Source organism: Vicugna pacos, chromosome 34 (assembly GCF_048564905.1).
Source record: "Vicugna pacos chromosome 34, VicPac4, whole genome shotgun sequence".
Classification (NCBI taxonomy): domain Eukaryota; kingdom Metazoa; phylum Chordata; class Mammalia; order Artiodactyla; family Camelidae; genus Vicugna; species Vicugna pacos.
Window position 1 is genome coordinate 4,632,461 of NC_133020.1, and position 20,413 is coordinate 4,652,873.

A 20,413-nucleotide genomic window follows, 5' to 3' on the forward strand; every position below is an offset into this window, starting at 1 on the left:
TCTTGAAAGTCCATGTTTTCCAGATGACAACCCAGCTCTAGCTGTACACACCCTCTCTTCCAAGGACCTAATAAAAGTTATGATTCAACAGAGGATCTCCTCGTCTACCACTTAAAATTCCTCAGTTACATTAATTGTACTAATAAAAGCAATTGAGAGTTTTCTTATTTGCAAGGATCAGCCTAAAAGACAGAGACCACCCTCCCTAGTGGAAGAGAGGGATTTTTCCATTTAAAGGTTGTTTTCTTGAATAGTTTAACTAGGCATTAAACTCAGACCGTCCAGAGCCTTGGGCCTCTCAAGACTCCCTCCTTCCCTCCTGGCACAGGAAACTCGGACCTCGGCTCTCTCCCAAGCCTGTCAACACTGCTCCCAACAACCGCCAGCGAAACCATATGGTCTCTCCACACCCTCCCGATGGGGCCAAGCGTATTATCTCCCCAACCCACCCACAGCCAATGTATTTGCAATTCAATTATTGGGTAGAACAATTGAGTTCCACACTCTGATGTCAGGTGTGCCCAGGAAATGTCTTCTAATTCTAGTAGTGCTGTCAAAATAATCTACATACTCAGGTAAATAATAATTTATACACGTAGGTGTTACACGGAGTTTTAAGGCTTTTGTGTTTCCTTATTGGCATTTTCACCTTCAAGGAGAAGGACAATTTGGAAGTATTTCTGGACGCTGCTATTCCAACGTGGTATGGGAAGGTAACTTTCTAAGTGAAAGAGAAAAAATGTTACCTGGGCCAAATGTTGCCAGAGTTTTAAAAATCGTGATAATTTTCATATTAAAAAAAAAGAGTTCTGTATAATTTTTTAACCTTAAACACAACATTGCAGCTCAGATTCAGAAAGTAGTTTTCACAGGCACCAAACTCCATCTGAAAAATGGCCATGGACTATCCATCTACCCATCTAGTCACTTTTATTTTTATTAGAATGCATACTTAGTTGTGGTCCCTAATTTTGAAAAGAAGTATGTATCCCCAGTACTAAAAAGACAAAATTGGAGGTTCAAAATTACTTTTATGAGAGAATAATCACATGAAAGTCCAGATGTCTGACCAGACCACTGCTTTGGGATTTGACCTGAACTAGTATTTCCACCCCCTACTTCTCACCATCCATCCCACTCAACACCTCATAGACTGAGAAATCCTGTAAAAAAACGCCATGGCCAAGGGACTTTTCTAAGATGCCGAGAGACCACAGACTGTATCTGGTTGGCCCGTCTCTTCCCCATACTCGCCTGGCTTCATTATGAAAAGATGCCAGAAATAGCATTCCTACAGGATTTCCAGTACGGAAACCACAAGAATGCTCTTTCTCATGGTATGGCAATCGTGCAACAATATGGCGTCATCTGGAAAATTACAGTCTTGGAGACAAATATTTTTTCCCCTCTCCAATGATTTAAAATAGACAGGGTGTCGCCCAAAAATTATGCTTTCCTTTCTCCAAGATGGAGGACTCTTCTTGGAAGGCTTCCCCTGGGGGCAACAGCCCTCTCTGCTGGAACCCCTGAAAGGCAAACTCGCACACGAAACTCCTTGGACAGCCCTCCAAAGATTTTGGAAACTACTCAAAGCATGTCCGATGAAAAGGAAGGTGTTTTAGGGTATACTACCAAGTAAAAATTTCGTTTTTTGATTTGCCATGAAAGCAGCTCGCAGTTGAAGTGAACGTTCCATAGAGCTGAAATTTGCATATTATGAAAAGTATCAACATTACTATGGCGGTTATTGTTTTGGGTTACATTTATTTTGGATACACTCTGCACAGAAAAGAAGATGACTATTCCAAGAACTAGTCATCGATTTAGGAGACTTTGTATAGAGGGCCTTTTCAAGGATTCAGAACAGAAGAAAAAGTTCTCAGAAATATAAGTAGTGAGTTCCTTAAAGGCGTGTCTGCCGGATTCATAGCTGTATTCCCGGTATCTAGCCAGGTTGGACTCATGATAGAAACTCAGTACACATTTGGGGAAAGAAGAAAGAGGAGACAGTGGAGCAGATGGAAGGGCAAAGGAAGAATAAAGGGTGCCAGGTGGTGCTCAACATCCTGGTAAGTGAAGCTTCTTTATTAATTAGAAAAGACTCTCAGTCACTTGCCTTCACTTGAAGAAACCCTGGCACTCTCCTTTCTGAAATGGGGGCTGTTTTTCACTGTGATGGCAAGTAAGGCTGCAGACCCTCGGGAGAAACCACCATCGGTTCAGGCCATTTCCATTTCTTCTTGCAGGACAGAAGCCCACAATTATTTGCAGTTGCGAAAAGACTACATACATATGCCTCCTCCTGGCTCTCAGGTTCCAGATTCCTCTCTAATCTTGACTGTGTTTTTCTGGTAGTATACCCTAAAACTGCCAAAAAAAAAAAAAAGGAATAAGTAACACCAAGCGGGGGTTTTCTGTTTTGTTTTTTGGAAAGAGAGCTTCTTATTTCTAAACGAATGAGGGTTTCATGAGAAGGGTCTTATCTCTAATGTTTAGCCTCTTTGTTACCAATTGCTTCCTGTATTTCTTGGAACTCTCTAATCTCTAACCCCAGATGTTGAGGATTTTTGGAGCTCCCACAAACAGAAACACAGAAGCCAAGCTGATTGGAACAAGTGCAACACCAGCAGTACCCACAAGCAGAGACAAGTGATCACACAGATAAACCATTGGAGCCCAGTGCCTCTGAAATGTGGCCGCCCCCCACCTCCCCGCACACGCACAACATCCACAAAAGCCACTGGGTTTCAGAGGGCTCCCTGTGTGGAAACCGCCTCCTTGTCTTCAGAGTCAATTCCCCCTTTGGCAGTTTCCCCCCCAGGCCATCTGAAATCTCAGGGGGGTGATTCCATGGACAGCTCCGGAAGGGCACCACCTCCAGCTTTCACCTTGACCTCAACCCTTGAGGGGAAAAAGGAAGTCGTTTAATGACTGAGAACCAAGACACTCAAGTAACCTAAAACATATTTGCTGGCAAAAATCTGCCTTCTACAAAGCGACCGAAGGATGATAACAGGGTGTGGAGAGATGGAATCAGCAGTTAAGTGGATATCCGCCTGTCACTTAACCTTCATTACATAGCGTTAGACACCAGCGTCTGGCCAGCTTGGCACTCAGTCTTCCCACATCACCCCACTGGCAAGATGCTTCCCCAGGTCCATGGCCTCCAGCCACGCCACTTTGGCCTGCGGTTACATCACATCTTACAAACTGTAAAGGGGCTGGACAGTACTTGGATGAGATCAGGGGTCAATTTGGACTGGATTCAGGCCCCGGGTCAACAAGATTTTGCCCAACGAATCCATCCACTCCCCTCTCCTCTTATTTCTTTCCCTTTCTGGTCTTTGTATTTTGAGCAGCCTCCCCCCTAACCGCCCCCACCTCAGATCCAGATGCACTTCTGTTTTTCCTAAATTCTTCTCACCCTTACTGGACCCCAAAGTCTTCCTTCCTCTGTCTTTCCAATGTTTCCTCTTTTGCTGCACTTATATTTCTTGAAAACCAACATGAATTGGCTGCAAGCAAAATAAACAGATGCAACTAAGAGAATCATAAATCACCAAGTTGGAGAGCGAGATTCTTCCCAGTACAGGAAACCGTCTCTCGGTTGGTTTCAGAGAAGGAGATAGAGGAACAGAGCTTTGGTTTCCCTTAAATGTCCTGTTCCCCTAACGAGACCTCTGGGATCAAATAGGAAGTACGCTAGACAGATTGGATATTCAGACAAGCTCATACAGAGTGAATTAAAGCCCTCTTCCCTGGATGCACCTTACGTCATAAATATGGAAAACAAATATAAGCCTTATCTTTTCTGAAACTCCATGTGTTTGGCTCCATAACAGTCACACGCCAGAGCTCACTAAAGCCATCTTTCAGCCAAAGTGCATTGTGAATCTAACTTGCCTCACCGAGCTGGAGCTGCCTGCGCCACACCCCCACCACACGCACGCATACACAAGCATGGGCACACACAGACGAACACACGGACACACCGCCCCAATTCCACAGCACCAACCACAGAAAGTGGCGCTCCCATCCACCCAGCTGTGCAAGCCACACCCAATCAGTCATCCCCTTCTGCTGAGTGTACCTGCCAAACAGTTCTCATTTCTCTGGCCCCCCCATGCTGTCACCCTCTTTGGGTCATCCAGGGGTGGTCAAACTCTTTCTACCAAGGGCCAGATAATAAACATTTGAGACTTTGTGAGCCAGACTGTCTCTGCCACAGCTACTCAATTCCACTGTTGTTGTGCAAACGAAGCCACAGAAATACACAAGCAGATGGGCGGGTGGGGCCCAGAGGCTGGAGCTGGCCGACGGCTGTGTGGGCTATGAGCATCTCTCCTCCAAATTACCACAGCGGCCCTTCTAACTGGTCTCCTGTGTCCTGTTTGGCTCTTCTCTAACTCATTCTCTACCCTGCAGTCAAAGATCTTTCAAAAACATAAATATGAATGAGTCACACTACTGTTGAAAAACTCTGCAATAGCTTCCTAGCTCCTTTCAGATAAAAGTGAACATCTCTGACCACCACCCAGTCAGCATTCGAGGATGAGGCCCCTCGACCTCTCCACACTCTGTGCTCCAGTCCTTCTGAGGATCTGTCCACACATACATCTAGCTGCTCTGGCCTCTGGGCCCTCAAACAGGCTGTTTCCTCTCTGAGTGGAACAATTCTGTCCCCTGAAGCCCATCCTCCATGTCCTGTGCCCTTCAGATCACCACTCAAAAGCCATCCCCTCATGGACGTTCTCTGCCCACCACCCTAGACCACTCAGGGACTCCAGCTAAGTGTTCTCCCAGTACCTTGACCTTGCATAGTCCTTTGCCACTAGGCCTTGTTTAATTGTCTGTCGGCTGCTAGACTGTAAGTTCTGGGACCATGTCTGTCTTCGATGCTCCCATGTGTTCAGCATCTAGGGTGGCACCTGGATGGATGGATATGATGCGTGCAAAAGAATGTTATGTCGAATGAGTGAATAAACGAATGAATGAGAATCCAAAGCAGGATCACAGAATGTTCCAAATTGTTCTGTAATACTATATGTAGTTGATTACCCATAAGGACTGTAAAAGTACACTATTCAACAGGCATCAAAAAAATGAATAAATGCTCCTCAATAAAGATGAATAATTTAGTTGTTAAACATATTGGAGTTCATTATATAACTCAATGAATTGGTTAAATATTCATAAAATTATTATTAAGCACTTTAATGTGTATAGAGGTACAATCTGTACAAACCTTACTTCCTATACCTCACACTCCTGCTGATCACTGTCCCATACGTCAGCAATGAGACACGGAGACACTACCACCTCACTGGAATCACAATGTTAACGATTTTTGACTCCTTCCCATTCGCACAGGCAAAATAATGTCACTCTGAATCTTTTTAACAGCCTCAAGTGTAAGGGTTGCAAATTTTCCAGAGTACTGGAAACCACTCGTGTAAGTAAAATTTGATAAGAAAGGAAAGGAGATCTCTTACTGAATGGCTCTCAGCACTCCAGAGCTGAGTAATTCTTAACTTGGTTTGCTCAGCAAGGATTCTTATCAGCAGTTCTAGGGAGACAGAGCCAATTGCCTTTTTAAACAGACTCTCAGTGACTCCAGTATGAAGCCCTAGTTAAAAACTAGTTGAGTGGTGGCCTCTTGAGGGCAGCAGCTGTGTCCAGGTCATTGCTTGATCCCGCCTTGGCCCAGAGCCTGACACATAGCAGGTGCTCTGGGCAAATTCACTGATCTAAATTGTAACGACTGTTATCTGGGATGGCAGTGATTAGTGGAAACTTTCACATTTATACACCTTTGCATTATTTTTTGAAATGAGCTTGTATGTTTCTTTTCTAACCAGAAAAAATAAATAGATCATCATTCAAATTTATTTAAATATATATGGAAATAGACTAGGGTAAAATATGTATTTTTGAGGCAGAGAATTAGATTCAAAAAAGTACTGGTGAATAGGATAATTTGAAATTAATAAGCTGTTATGTAGAAGAATAAAACACTATGAAATATAAAAATTTCTCATAACAGCAACCATGAAACAACACATTCCTGGACCCTGCTTTCAAGGCATCATCAGTCGCGTTAAGTTAGATCAAGTGGCATTTAGGTCTACACCTGGTGTAGCTAGTATCTTGAGTAGAGTTCCTACTTAGTTATTTAGAAGAAAAGCTTTATTAAAAAAAACAGAACAAAACAAAATAAAGTAAAAATGGAAGTCTTTCCGCTCTAGGACAATGATTGAATAGTTTACCTTCTGGCTGTTAATACTGCCACTCCTTCCAGATAATCCAGGATTACACCTTCCACCCATCCACACTGGTGGGAGAATAGAAATCACTTCTTCTGGAAGCTTGATTGTACGCCTCCAAAATCACTTGCGTGCTCTGAGATGTTCTTTTTATTTTATTATATTTATTTTTATTTTTTAACTTTGGGGGGTAATTAGATTTATTTATTTTTATTTATTAATGGAGGTACTGGGGATTGAACCCAGGACCTTGTGCATGCTAAGCATGTGCTCTACCACTGAGCTATACCCTCCCCCATGAGACATTCTTTTTCCAATGAGATGAGCCACCTTCCAAACGTATTCTTTTACTTTCCTTGTTCTTTCAATCCTGCCCACTGGTTTCACTTTCCCATAATTCTTAGTTAATTGATTTTCCGATCTGTTTTTCCTAGAAACAAATTTAAGAAGCGTTCACACCAAGTTAGGGTATTTAATAGCTCTCTCCCGGGCCACACCCCAAACCACATACACACACACACACACACACACACACACACTAAAACCATAAAAAGCTGCTGCCATTACCTTCTCACCAGTCAAGCTATTTCTCAACTTTGCCACTTATTCTCTGCTTTGGACTTTCATCCCAGCCTCATCTCGCTGGTTTTCGTCTCATTATTAGTGTGTGCATAGATTTTCCCCTGACTTTCCAGGCCCTTCAAATGGACAACTCATTCGGAAAGTCAGCCTTGGCTTTGTCTCCTGTCTAAGATGCTGCAACTTGGATTAACCCCTTTGACTCCCTACATACAACCTATGGTCAAGAAGTATTCCTGGCTCAGCCAGAATCTTCCATAGGGACCCATCCTGGACCACAGAGACCTTGATTCCCTCTTGTCTAGGAGGAGCGATGAGATCGTTTGGAAAAATTAATCACCTAAAATGTTACTAAATTATTGCACCTGGGTTCAAATTTATCCTCATAAACCATGTTTTGTCACTGAATCACTGCTGTCACTACACTCAGGATTTTAATTTGATGAAAGGGTACTTACAATTAAAAAAAAATTTTAAGTGAACACAGAACAAGAAAGAGAATTTAATGCTCCCCCCAACCCATCTTGCTCCAGGTCTACTTTGGAGATTAGACTTTGATCAGGGTTAGGCCTGTGTGTCTGATCTTTTAAGAAACATCGAATGGCCTTGGGAAACAACACAGAGATTGAGGGTTTTTTTCACCCACTGGGAGGACCCATTCATCATTCAGATCATTTTGTGATCCAACATGTAAGTCAGTTAGTACTTGCTGAGTGTCTGTGTTGTCTGAGTTATAGGCCCAGTTGGCTCTGTTTTCACCTCTGATGGACACAGTATATTAAGCCGATTCCTCGGGGATGTAAGCTATGGACTACGGAGAGGACAGGAGAGGCACAAAGACAGAGCTTCAATGTGCCCTTGAAAAATGACAGCAAGTGAGAAGGGCCTGGAGGGTAGGAACCCAACCCCTCATGAGATGTCTTGGTCTAAACCGCCTTTGCTGGTTGCTCTGCCCCAACCCTTTCCATCTGTCTGAGCTGGAGGTGGTCTTGGATTCTGCCCTCCAAGAAGAGAAGCCGTAGGGCAAATAAAACAGAATGGTTACCAGCACTTGAATGTTCAACACATAACCCCTCTTTAAGAAGTAGAAGTTCAAACTCCGGGACCTTCCAGCTGGGCTGTGTACAGCTGTTGTACCCTGAGTCCGTGCCATCCCTTTGAAACAAAAAACAAAGCAGCGGTAATAAAAATAAAATTTGTGCTTTAAAAAAAAAAGAAATGTTGGTCCCTTCCCACTCATGTTTATGTATAAACCAAGCACCAGCAGAACAAACTGGTGGTTCAACTGGCATTTCAGTTATGAGCCATTGCATTAACCAAACAAGCTATGGGACACCCACAGGCATCTCTTATTTTTATGATGTCCAGGTAGGTGTCCAGGTACCCTGCTGCTCCCAGAGAGGCCTGCAATCTTCACAGACATCGATCTTAACAACTACCCAGAGACACTGATCTTAACAACAACCATAAGAAGGTTTAGAAACTTTAGAAGGAGCAACCCTTTCTAAGCCCAGACATCAAAACCGTTGGGACGAGAAATAAAAACTCTGAAGCCTGACTTTATGGCTGGGTTGGTGCTTTTTCAAGTGACTGCTTCCCGCTCTGGTCACTTGCCCCTGTTCCTTGTCACCTCCCCAAAGACCCCGCTGCTTGCTCACAGGAGATACGTATGGGTCGATGCCTTAAGAAAACCCCGTTCTTTCTGAAGCTGCACAGGTCTTTGCCAACTACTGAAGGAGGGGATTTCCTAACAGACTTAGGAAAATGCAGCTCAAGCTGATGAAACCATCTTCTACTCATTATTAGGCCCAGGGTTTTGGAGACAAAGTACGACAACCTACACTGTCCGCAGCTGGCTTTTGAAAAAAAAAAAAACAGCTTCTTGAAATTAAATACAGTGTCTGCAGGGGCCTGACCAGAGGCATTCTGGGAAGGCACCTGTGCCCAGGCCGAAACCAGGGACGACGAAAAGGGGAGTCCCCCGGGGGAGGTGAATCTGTGGTTTTGACTGGCGTAACCAGTCCCATTTGGGTTAAGAAGTCAATGGAAAAATGATCCTTCCTCAGTTACTTTTATTCTGTTTTTGTTAAAATTTCTTTTGGAAAAATTAAACATCTGGACCTCTTTATGGAAAGAGTTGTTATGGTCACTGGGGGGAAAAATTATATATATATAATTTTTTTTTCATGGAGTTTGAATCGATTTGGTCAGGGAAGGCCTGGAGGTATATAGAAAGCCCCAACACAGAGGGGCTGCTTCTCCAGCCTTCATATACACACCTGGGGGGAAGGTATAGCTCAGTGGTAGAGTGCAGTGCTCAGCATGCACAAGGTCCTGGGTTCAATCCCAGGTCCCTCCATTAAAAAAAAAAAATAAGAAGAGGAAACACTTGGAAGGTAGACTTTCTGCTCAGTGCATTCTGGGGCATTGGACTCACAAAGCATTCGGGCCATAGTCATGAGAGGCAGCAGCGTTTGACAATTGTCTCTAGCAGGAAGGCCAGCCTATACCCAGCAAAGGGGGAGCTCTCCTTCCCTCGTCAGGGAAATTCCTCCTGGGTTTGAAGTTGGATGTTTGTATTGCTAAGTTGCTGGCATAATATTTCCTCTTCCTGGAGCTGATGTTTCATATTTGAGGGGGGAGAGGAAAACAATACATTTGTGCTGTTTTTCAATCAACGTCTTTCCCCAGCGGAGCACGTTTTTTAAGGGAGACACTTTGGGGAAGAATGCTCTACCCTCTCACCCTCATTATTTTTTGAAAATAAGTTGTGGAAGGAAGTGGTTTTTCATGCTCTGCTTTCTTCCTGAGCATGGGGCTTAGGGAAAAGGAGATGCTTTTAAAACCCTCCAAATGGGTATTTTCTTGAACTTGCAGAGATGTTCTGGATTCTGATCAGAGCTGAAGTTCCCACCCCTCTTCTGCAGGCTGGTCCTGGAGCCCATTTTGAGAGCAGAAGTCTTCATCCTTCAACCCCGAGACAAAGAGAAGGTAAGACCAGTAAGACAGGAAAAGCGTTCACACCTGTGCCTTCTCCGCCCTCTGCCTCAGTGAGTGCCCTGCACACAGCAAACACTCGATAACACTTCACCCATTTTGATAATGTTGAATCTTCTAATCCAAGAGCACAAGATATCTTCCCATTTCTTTGTATCATCTTCAGTTTCCTTCATTAATGTTTTATAGTTCTCAGAGTAAAGGTCACCTCCTTGGTTTAGTTTATTTCTAGGTATTTTGTTGTTTTTGATGTAATGGAAATGTTCGTGCCAGTTATAAAATTCTGGTTTTTGAAGTGGAAAACAAAGTGAATGAAGGGCTGCAAATGGCAAAATATCATTCTTTCTTACGGGTGAGTTGTATTCCATCACGTATACATGCAGCATCTTCATTATCTATTCAACTACTGATGCACACTTAGGATGCTTCCATATCTTGGCAATTGTAAATAATGTTGCTGTTAATAGCAGGATGTATGTATCTTTTTGAATTCATTCTTATTTTGTGGTTGGCTTTATTCCTTTGATAACTATGCAAGTTAAAACAGCTGAAGCTCTTAACATTCTTAAAAACAATGAACAGTACATATTCATAACTTTTTAAAAATATGGGCAGTATATTGTGTATACGTATTTACGTGCAATACATTGTATATGTGCGGTCAAATCGTAACAGTGCTACCTAATATAAATGAAAAACGAAAAAAAAAAAACTTAACCGAAAGCACACTCTGGGTAATCAAATGCACCTTTCACGTGGAATCTCATCATTGTTTCCTTCTTTTAAAAAGAGTCCCTGAAACAGAAATGACTGGAGCTCCATGAAGCCATGCTTTTCCCTCTTAAAAGTTGCCCAGCAATCAGTTTGAGATCATGCAGATTATTAAATGGACTCATACTGTGCTTGACCAAAAGTTCTTACTTGCCTATGATCCTGCTACTCAATTGCTTTAGCTTTTCAGTTTGTAAATGTGTCCTGTTAAAATGAAAACGTTTGGGGGGAAAATAACACCGTATTAATAATAGTCATAATCGCCCCTGTCAGCCAAGACCCGTTGAAAGGTGGCTAAGAGCAAGTCACCATGGCCAGAAATGAGGTGCAGCAAAAACAGAAACGGGGCAGCAGGAAGGGGCCCAGGTGCCAGCGAGGAAGGCAGCAGAGAGAGAGCCACTTGAAGGGGACCTAGAACGATCTCTCAAGCCCAGTTTCATAGAATTTACACTTCACGTGATTTACAGCTGTGCTAGAAGCCAGTCCTCCTCCCGCCCACAGGGGATCCACAAGGAACACTTTGAACTCTTGGAAGGAAAGGATTTAGTAAATACAAAATATGATTATCATTGCACCTGTTTCCTAGAATAGATGAGGGACTTTCTCTCCAGGTGTCTATTATCCCTTTGTGTCTTCAGGGTCGAGGAGGTTCATGTATACTTCCATGTCTGTTTCAGGAAAGGAGAGATGGGCAGAACTGAGGGACGACGGCGGAGGATAAGGCAGAAAATATGGGCAGCAGGTGAGAAAGGAGAGAAGCAGCTTACACATTTCAAATGGCTCACGCTCGGGAGACCAGGAAGAACAGAAAGCCTGTCTGACTCTGGATTCCCCCAGAAGCAGATCCTGAGACGGGGACGCGAGTGCAAGCAGTTTATTTGGGAGGTGATCCCAAGAAGTAGCCGTGGGGACTGGGAAGAAGCCAGGGACGGGCCCAAAGTCAATAGTTTGTGTATAATCAGGCAGTTTACTAGTGTGGGCAGCGGAGGGTCAGCCCCACTGGGTAACTCTGGGACATGGGCTGGAATACGCCTCCAAGTCATTCCATGGGAGGTGTGAGGAATCTGGGATGGTTCTGTTCCAGTGCTCATCCTTCACGGCTGAGGGCTGCTCTCAGAGGCATTAACTCCCTGCTGCTTCTGACCTGCCCTGTCATGGGCTGGGAGGCAGAGTCAGGGATGCTGGCAGGTGGTGTGAGCTGGAATAGTGAGTGCTGGGGAGATGGGGTGGGGGCAGGGGGTGGCCAGGCATCCTGAGGCAACTAGGGTTGCCACGAAAGTCATGATGAGACCCTGTGGGCATGTACAAAGTCGTAACTAAGAAGTCGACTTATCAATTCAGGATCTTCAAATTCATTGAAAAGTTCCGACTTTTCTGTGCTCCTCGAGAACCTCCTCTACTTACCTGGCTTCAACTAGCACTCCTACAATGGCTCCCACGCCTGCTCCTGCAGGCTGTACTTCTCCGCTAAATCCTCATCCCAGGTTTCTTGCTGCTTAAGGGGCATCTCCACCTGGGGAAGAGGATCTCAAATTCAATATGCCTTAAATTCTCTTCTCCCCCAAACCCATCTTTCTTTCCTGTCCTTCTAACTCAGTCCAAGGCACCACTATCCCTCTGTTCAATCAAGTTACAAACTTTGAAGTCATCTTCAGTCTTCACTCTCTTGTTTTCTACCCAGTCACCAACCCCTGGACAGCCTTTCAAGTATCTTTGAATCCATGCTACTCTCTTCAGCTCCTCCACAACTGTCATTTTTCCGTATTGTCATCAGTTGTCACCTGAATTATTACAACATCCTCCTAACTGCTCCCCCAACCCCTGCCTTTGTTTTCTCCCTCTCTTCGGTCTAGCAGGAAGACAATTTTAAAACCCTCATCCGATTACATTTATCTCTCTGTAAAATCTTCCAGTAAGCTTTCTTTGCCTTCAGGACAAAGTCCAAACTTTTTAATAATCCCACAAAGCTCCTGACAATCTGATTCTAATCTATCTCTCCAGCTCTGTCTTCTTTCTTCATGGTCCTCCAAGGCAAGGTTCTTAAATACACGTAACATAAACCAACTCTAGATGATTTAAGAAGCAAACTAATTGACTCAGAGAATATTGAGGTACTCACTGAATCTCTGGATAGGCCAGAGAACCCGGATTTAGAAGGCAGGCAGGAACAAAGGGAGCTTTTTTGTTGTTTTGTTTTGTTTTTTCTGTTGTACAAATCAAACAGAATCCTTGTGGGCAGCCTGTCAGTCTCAGGCCTGGGGACCACAGGATCGTTAGCCATCCTGGGGAATATCCTGGGGACCCTGTTCACAGTGGTAAGTGCTTTTACTTGGCCTCTGCCATCCTGAGCTCCTCTCATTCTCAGTGAAACCCAGGAGTTCATTTTTTTAATTTATTTTTATTTTTTGATTTACAATGTATTAGTTTCTGGTGTACAGCATAATGATTCCATAATACATATTTTTTTTCATATTCCTTTTCACTAAAGATTACTACAAGCTATTGAATATAGCTCCCTGTGCTAGACAGTAGGACCTTGTTTATCTATTCTGTACATAGTCGTCTGTATTTATTTATTTTTTAATGGAGATACTAGGGATTGAACCCAGGACCTCGTGCATGCTAAGCATGTGCTCTGTCACTGAGGTATACCCTCCTCCCACCCCAAGGAGCTCATTTTAAATGTCGAATCTCCCATCAGCATTCCTGGCCTATAGAAAACATTCACTAAAGCACCTTTCAAAGTAAATACAATGATGTGTTTACTAAGACCTTGGCGAAGAAAGCACCTTCTGCACTGTCTTGTAAGAGATCACTTGTGCGTGATAAACCCACTCCAGCCTTCCCTATCTTAGGATTCCTTCCACTATATTATTCCAAGGAATTTATGACGTCTCCATTTTATCCAAAATAGGATATTGTCCAGTCTGAGTTTAAGTCACCCAAGTGAGTAATTAACAAAAATTTACCCAGCTGTTCAAGCTGGCCAGTTGAATTTTAACTCTCTCAGAGTTGCACCATCTCAAAAACTTTAAGTTAACTTAAAATTATACTTTTCTCTCCTTAGTTTAGCACCTTGAGAATCCATGCCCATGCATATTCTACAGATTTTTGCAGAGATAATTTTTTAATCTTATTTTATTGGTGTGTAACATTCTCCTTCCAAGTGTGAGTTTATATCTGGCCAGGCTGGGATCTAACTTTGCTTCTGGGTCTAAGGAAAATGAGTGGCTGGTGAAGGGAATACAAGGATAAACGCTTTCTCCCCGCACACCAATCCCTGACATGGAACAGTTATATGATCTCAAAGGGAGCAGCCTTATCCGAAAATGGAGAAGGAACGTCTTCGGGTGCTATATTTTCCATTGTCACTGTAACAAATCAGCAAAACGTTAGTGGCTTAAACTAACACAGATGTATTACCTTATAGTTCTGGAGGATAGAAGACTGACGTGGGTCTCACTGAACTAAAACCAAGGTGTCGGCAGGGCTGCACTGTCTTCTGGTGGCTCTAGGGGAAAATTCATTTCCTTGTATTTTTCAGCTCTTAGAGGCTGCCTGCATCCCTTAGTTTGTGGTCCCCTTCCTGCATCTCCAACATCAGCAATGTTGCATCTCCCTTTGACCTTTCTTCCATGGCCACATCTCCCTCTGGCCACAGCTGGGAAAGGCTCTTCACTTTTAAAGTTTCCTGTGATTTGATTGGGCCTTCCTCGGTAGTCCAGGATAATCTCCCCATCTCGAGGTCCTTAACCTTAATCACACCTGCAAAATCTTTTTTGGCTCTGTAAGTAACACATTCATATGTTCCAGAGACTAGGATATGGACCACTTTGGAATTATTCTATCTATCACAACAAGCAAACGGAACTTGCTTGAGGCCTGAGTATTTCACACACCCTGAATTTTCCTTTCTGTTTTCTGGTTCCCATTCTTTCCCAACATACATCTTTATTATTCAGTAAAAGATCTGGTAAAGTTGCACATCTGACTGATGTTGTAATTGGCAAGGCTCAAATTAAAGTCCATGTAGTCTGCAGCTGAAAGAGATGAGAAATTATTTTAGCACAATCATAGAAATCCCCTGAATTTTAGGCCTGAATTATTTGAGTACAATCATAGAAATTCCCTGAAACTCCCTGAATTAAAGCCAATAATTTAAGGTCTTGAGCATCACATTGTCTTTCTTGAGGCTGTTCAGAGATACTAGAAGCAGCGCTCTAACGCTATGGCTGTGGGATTTCTCATGCCCTTCATCCTGGTCTATGACAGTGGCCTTCAGTGCTTGTTACAGACTACGTAAACCATGACTTAGTTATTTCTTCATTGTATTTCATGAGCTACAGTTTGCCATCTCTTAAACATTGCTACGTTTTCACTGCAATTAGTCCAACAAGACCCAAATTCCCCTGCACTGATTTCCCTGACCCGTTGTGGCCACTCCTTGATGATTAGCCAGGGTGCTTCATTGTAAGCAACAGACAGCAACTCTGATTTAAGTCAAAAATAAAATGTATTAAGGGATAAGCGGTTGCTCCCAGAATTGCCAGAGGGTCTTGAGAACCAACTCAGTTAACCTGACAGGAACCAAGAAAGCCGCGGTGGCCAGAGTCAGCCAAGGTGACCTGACAGGACCGGCCTGATCATGGAGACGGTGGTCCAGCAGCCACCACCAGCCCAGGGCACAGGATGCTGCCACTGACTTTCTTACCACTATAATTCTGCCCAGAATGAACCCCTTCCTCCCTCATTTTCTGCTTCACTAGATCAAGATCCCAAGTCCGGAGGAGAGGCATCCAATTGGCCAAAACCAGGTGACATTCCTGTGTCCTGGTTTCCTGGAAGACTTGACAGGCAAGGAGCTGGCCTCTTTTGATCAGCGTAGTGAATTATTCGGACATCTTGCTCATACTGCTAATTAGAGTTCTCATCATATTGTGCTTTAATAGCATAGATGTTTGTCCTCCCCACTAGACTGACACTGAAGGACAGGTACCATGGCCTAACTTGGTGTCCCCAGAGGCTACCACAGTACCTGCCATACAGCAGGCTTTCAATAAATAAAAGATTAAAAAGGTACATTTATTCCAGGGTTTTCTTATGACCTTAAAAAAAAAAAAGAACTGAACTTATCAGGGAAATGAGGAAGGTGAGAGTGTGAATGATAATAGGGAGAAGTAAGTCTGTTGGATGGAGGTGAGGAGGAGAGAGTGGGTGGGATACGCGTGAGTGTGTGGGGGTGATAGGTGGGTGTGCTGCAGAGCTGGACAGAGGCAGAGGTGAATAGAAAAAGAGAAAGTAAGAAGCTAAAATGAGCAAATTGAGCAGTAGACTCACCCACGTGTATTAGCACAGCTCCAAAAGCCCAAGTGACCTGGAAAAAAAATTACCCCAATCCTAAAAGAAATGAGTATGTAGGTAATTAATAACAAGCCATAGCACTGAAATACTTAGGGGGGCTACTAATTCCCAATATCCTCAAGTTATTTTCCCTAAAACAATAGTTTCATCATGTAATTCCTGATTTAGAAACTTTCAAGGGCTCACCAGTGTCAGAGATTAAAATCCATATTCCTTAATGCAGTATTCAAGGCCCTACGGAATCAGTCTTCCAAAACAAAGTCAACTCTCTTCTCCAGAAATGCCTTCCTTGTTCCCACCTCTGTGATTTTTCTTAAGCTGTTTCCTTTCCCCATTCTGAAAAGACCTTCCTTGCTTCTTCAACTAAACAAATTGAATCAGATTCCAATTAAGACTTTTCTCTCCTTAAAAGGAACCCTCCTGCACTGTTGGTGGGAATGCCATTTGGTGCAGCCATTACGGAAAACAGTATGAAGATTCCTCAAACAACTAAAAACAGACTTACCATATGACCCAGCAATCCCACTTCTGGGCATATTTCCAAAGGGAACTCTAATTCGAAAAGATACACACAGTCCAATGTTCATAGCAGCACTATATACAATAGGCAAGACATGGGAACAATCTAAATGTCCATCAACAGATGACTAGATAAAGAAGTTGTGGTATATTTATACAGTGGAGTACTACTCAGCCATAAAAAAGAATAAAATAATGTGATTTGCAGCAACATGAATGGACCTGGAGATTGTCATTCTAAGTGAAGTAAGCCAGAAAGAGAAGGAAAAATACCATATGATATCACTTATATGTGAAATCTAAAAGAAAAAGAAAAAAGAAAAAAGAGGACACTAATGAACCCATCTACAAAACAGAAACAGACAGTAAATAAACTTATGGTTACCAGGGGAAAAGGGATGGGAAGGAATAAATTGGGAGTTCGAGATTTGCAAATACTAACTACTCTATATAAAATAAAGAAACAAATGTCTTCTGTATAGCACAGGGAACTACATTCACTATCTTGTAGTAACCTGTAATGAAACAGACTATGAAAATGAATATATGAATGTAGATGTGTGACTGAAACATTATGCTGTACTCCAGAAATTGACACAACATTGTAAAATGACTATACTTCAATTAAAAAAAAAAGACTTTTCTCTCCTTCCCCAACTCTCCTAACCCTCTATCATTTTAGAACTCAGGCAGTGATAATAGTACCACCCATTCGACCCTAAATCACATAAACCCTCCCCCAGCTCTGTAAAATTATTCAGCTTTGGGGTTATGCATGTTACCACCACATTAGGATGAGAAAATCAAATTGCTAGACCATGACTTCTTCTTCATACTCTCATGTTTTGACAATGTTAAAAAAAATTAGCTTAAGTCAAAAAATTCGCCTGGTCAAAAAACAACAGTATTAATACAATTCTTTTCATATACATGAAAAGGAGAGGAAAAAATTATCCACATGGGAAGATGATTTAAACTTATGTGCACACCTGTAGTAGGTACAGATCTCACAGTTTAGGGGATGATGGATTCTTCCAATCTGGGCTAAAATCCCAACTTTCCCGGAAGAACTTTCCCAGAAACCCCAGCAGACCTCTCTTCACATTACCTTTGTATTTGGACCTAAGGATGGGGTCAGTTAGAAATGAGAGGCTAAGTGAAAAAAAATTTAGGTCCTACTTGAAAAGAGAAAGAGAGGAATGGATGCTGGGTGAGACTAAGAATTCTGCAAACCCTCCCCACCCCAGCAGCATGACCTGATTCTTTTGAACACTCAAGTCTGAGCTCCCATGGAATAGATTACACATCCAAAAGACAGCCGTTCTTTCCATTCATAAGTAGCCTACGTCTTAAAACATGTTCTCGACGTTTCATGAAATGCTCCCTAATTTTAAAAAATCAGAATTTCAAATAAAACATCCACTCTTTTTTTCAATTGAATTATAATGGACACACAGTGTTTAGGTTCAAGTATACAACATGGTGCTTTAATGATTTCTGTACATTACAAAATGATCACCAAGATAAGAACAGGTAGCATCTGTCAGCAGTGAAGTTATCATGACATTATTGACTATTTTTCTGTGCTTTATACTACATCCACGTGACTCCATTCTTCATTTTTAACCAACAAGCTTTGCAGTAATAAATAATAGCTCAGAACGGCCACTGCCCAGCCCTGGCGTGCTCCTTTCTTTGATGTAATACTCCAGGGTTTGTTGGCATAATGCTTTACAAGTTTATATTATCAAATCTGATTCTGTAAAAAAAAAAGTTTACTGATAAAGAAATAGATGCTGTGCTGTTGGGAGATTTGCCTAGCATCCTGTGGGTCCAAAGCAGAGTCCAGATCTTCCAATAGAAAATAAGGCAGTGTGGAAAGAAATGGGGTTTGGAGTCCTATTGACCTGAGTTCAGATCCCAGTGTTGGACTTAAACTAGGTAATCTGCAGAAGTGACTTACCTCGAGAGCCTTGGTTTTCTCTGTGAAAGGAGGTCACTGTCCTGCGCACAGTGATGGAATGAGGATGGGAGAGAGTGTGTGAAAACTGCCTGGTGCTCGGTGGGCCCTGATTAAAAGACACGTTGTGTTTTGTTTTTTTTTTCCCCAGCCTTGTCTCTCTTCCCAAAGTGCAGCCCAGGACAGAGGATCCTGGAGGGTGGTCACCTGGAGAGGCCTTCAGAATGGGGCGAGACATCGCTTCGCCTGGTCAAAAAGCAAGACCGTACCGGCCTCTCCTCCGACAGTAACGAAATCGGAGGGAACTCTAGGTTTTGGCTTCCTAGGATGGTTTACTAGGGCCGTAGAAGGACTTCAAGATGATTCTCATAAAAGCTGTTTTCCTTGTGATTAAGTTGTGTTTGCCTGTTAACTATGTGGTAAACAAACCCTCAGGTCCCACCTCATGGATCGAGGGCAGCCGCGTGTTAATTGGGACTCGGAGGGTAGCGGCTTGGCAAGGCTGCCGGGGCCAGGAAGCCAAGAAGCCCAATTTGGTTATCAGTTCTGTTGACACGAGCTGAGCCGTGTGTGGTTGTGTGGCGGGTCCCGCAGGTCTAGCAGGGGTTTTCCCAGCTATGAAAGGCCTGTTTGAAACGCTTGGCCTGGAGTCAAACAAGGGCTTCAGATCAGGGTTCCCACTGCCGTCAGCCCATCGGGGAAGGGCGGACCGAACGTGTCTGGTCTCATACTTGGTTCAGGACTGAGCAGAGAGGGAAAAGCAGGCAGTGACACGGGCTGCACCTGGGGCTTAATCTGCTCCTCTGAACGCCCACCACAAGCCCACACCAGACAGAAAAAGATCCCTTTTCCTGCGAGAGCCATGGGCAGCTGAAATCTTTCCCTCTGTGTCACTTATCAAGGCTGAACTCAGACACACTCAATCCCCGAAAAAAGGATGCCAGGGAATCAAAGGAGTGGGAGAGGCTTGCTGGGAAATTCCCCTCAGACAGTGGATGCACCACTGGAGAAGACAGTGGGGAAGAAATTCGCAGTGTAACGTGCTACCCTCCCCCAGGGCCAGTCACTGTCAAAGACAATTTATTCTAAGCATTTTGTAATTATTTCAGCCAATGGTGTGTGTGTGTGTGTGTGTGTGTGTTACAGAAAGAGGGGAGTGAGTGAGTGTGTGTGTTTAATCACTTGCAGTTAAGTCTGTGTTCGCAAGAGCTTTTGAGTTCAGCAGAGTCCAACTGCCAAACCCACACCCAAACATTTTGTAGATAACAGAAGACCCATTGCCGCTTAGCCTGTCTGCCTGCACACACACAAGCTTTGTGGCAGTGCGGTGAGGACCCAGGAGAGCGACCACGGACGTGAGGGCTTTGCAGTGAGAGTTACAGCAAGTCATTCCACTGCATCTGAAGAAACATTCTGAGAAACTTTTCCGAAAAACCATTCATTCTGCTCCTCAGTCAATGAACGTAATTAGGTGCCTCGTGGGTCCCGCTATTGAGTGAAGTGCTGTGAAACAGGATGAGCATTTATTATTAGGATTTCGGGTCATTCTTATACTCCACGTTAAATGCTCACAAGACTGGAAGCAATTATGCCAGGATGTTAACTGTGGTTAATTCTGAGTGGTGGGGGTAGAAGCGGGTGGTATTTTCTCCTTGCATTTTTCTACAGTTGAGACATTTCTACAAATGAATAATTTAAATACTTACTGGACGAATGAATGAATGAATGAATGAACCTGGTAGGTCTACTTGAAAACAGGCCTAGCTTCCTGATTTCAAACTGCTTCTGTTCCTAAAGAGACAGGACGGATGGCAACGTTCCCAAGCAGCTGTTTCTCTGGGCTTTTGTGTTTGTTTGTTTGTTTTGTTTTGCCTTCTACTTTCTTTTCTTTCTTAGGGTACTTGGAGAATGAAAACCAAGAGGCAGTATACACAGTGGGACAGCACAGAGTTGGGGGAAAATG

At 43.3% G+C, this 20,413-nt stretch overlaps 1 long non-coding RNA gene across 1 annotated transcript; it reads left to right on the forward strand.

The window, feature by feature from the left end:
• Window positions 1-515: 515 nt before the first annotated feature.
• Window positions 516-18,648, forward strand: LOC140691311 (uncharacterized). Its single transcript, XR_012066914.1, has 3 exons — window positions 516-575; window positions 9,720-9,833; window positions 18,602-18,648. It is a non-coding gene; the product is annotated as an uncharacterized lncRNA (long non-coding RNA).
• Window positions 18,649-20,413: the final 1,765 nt, after the last annotated feature.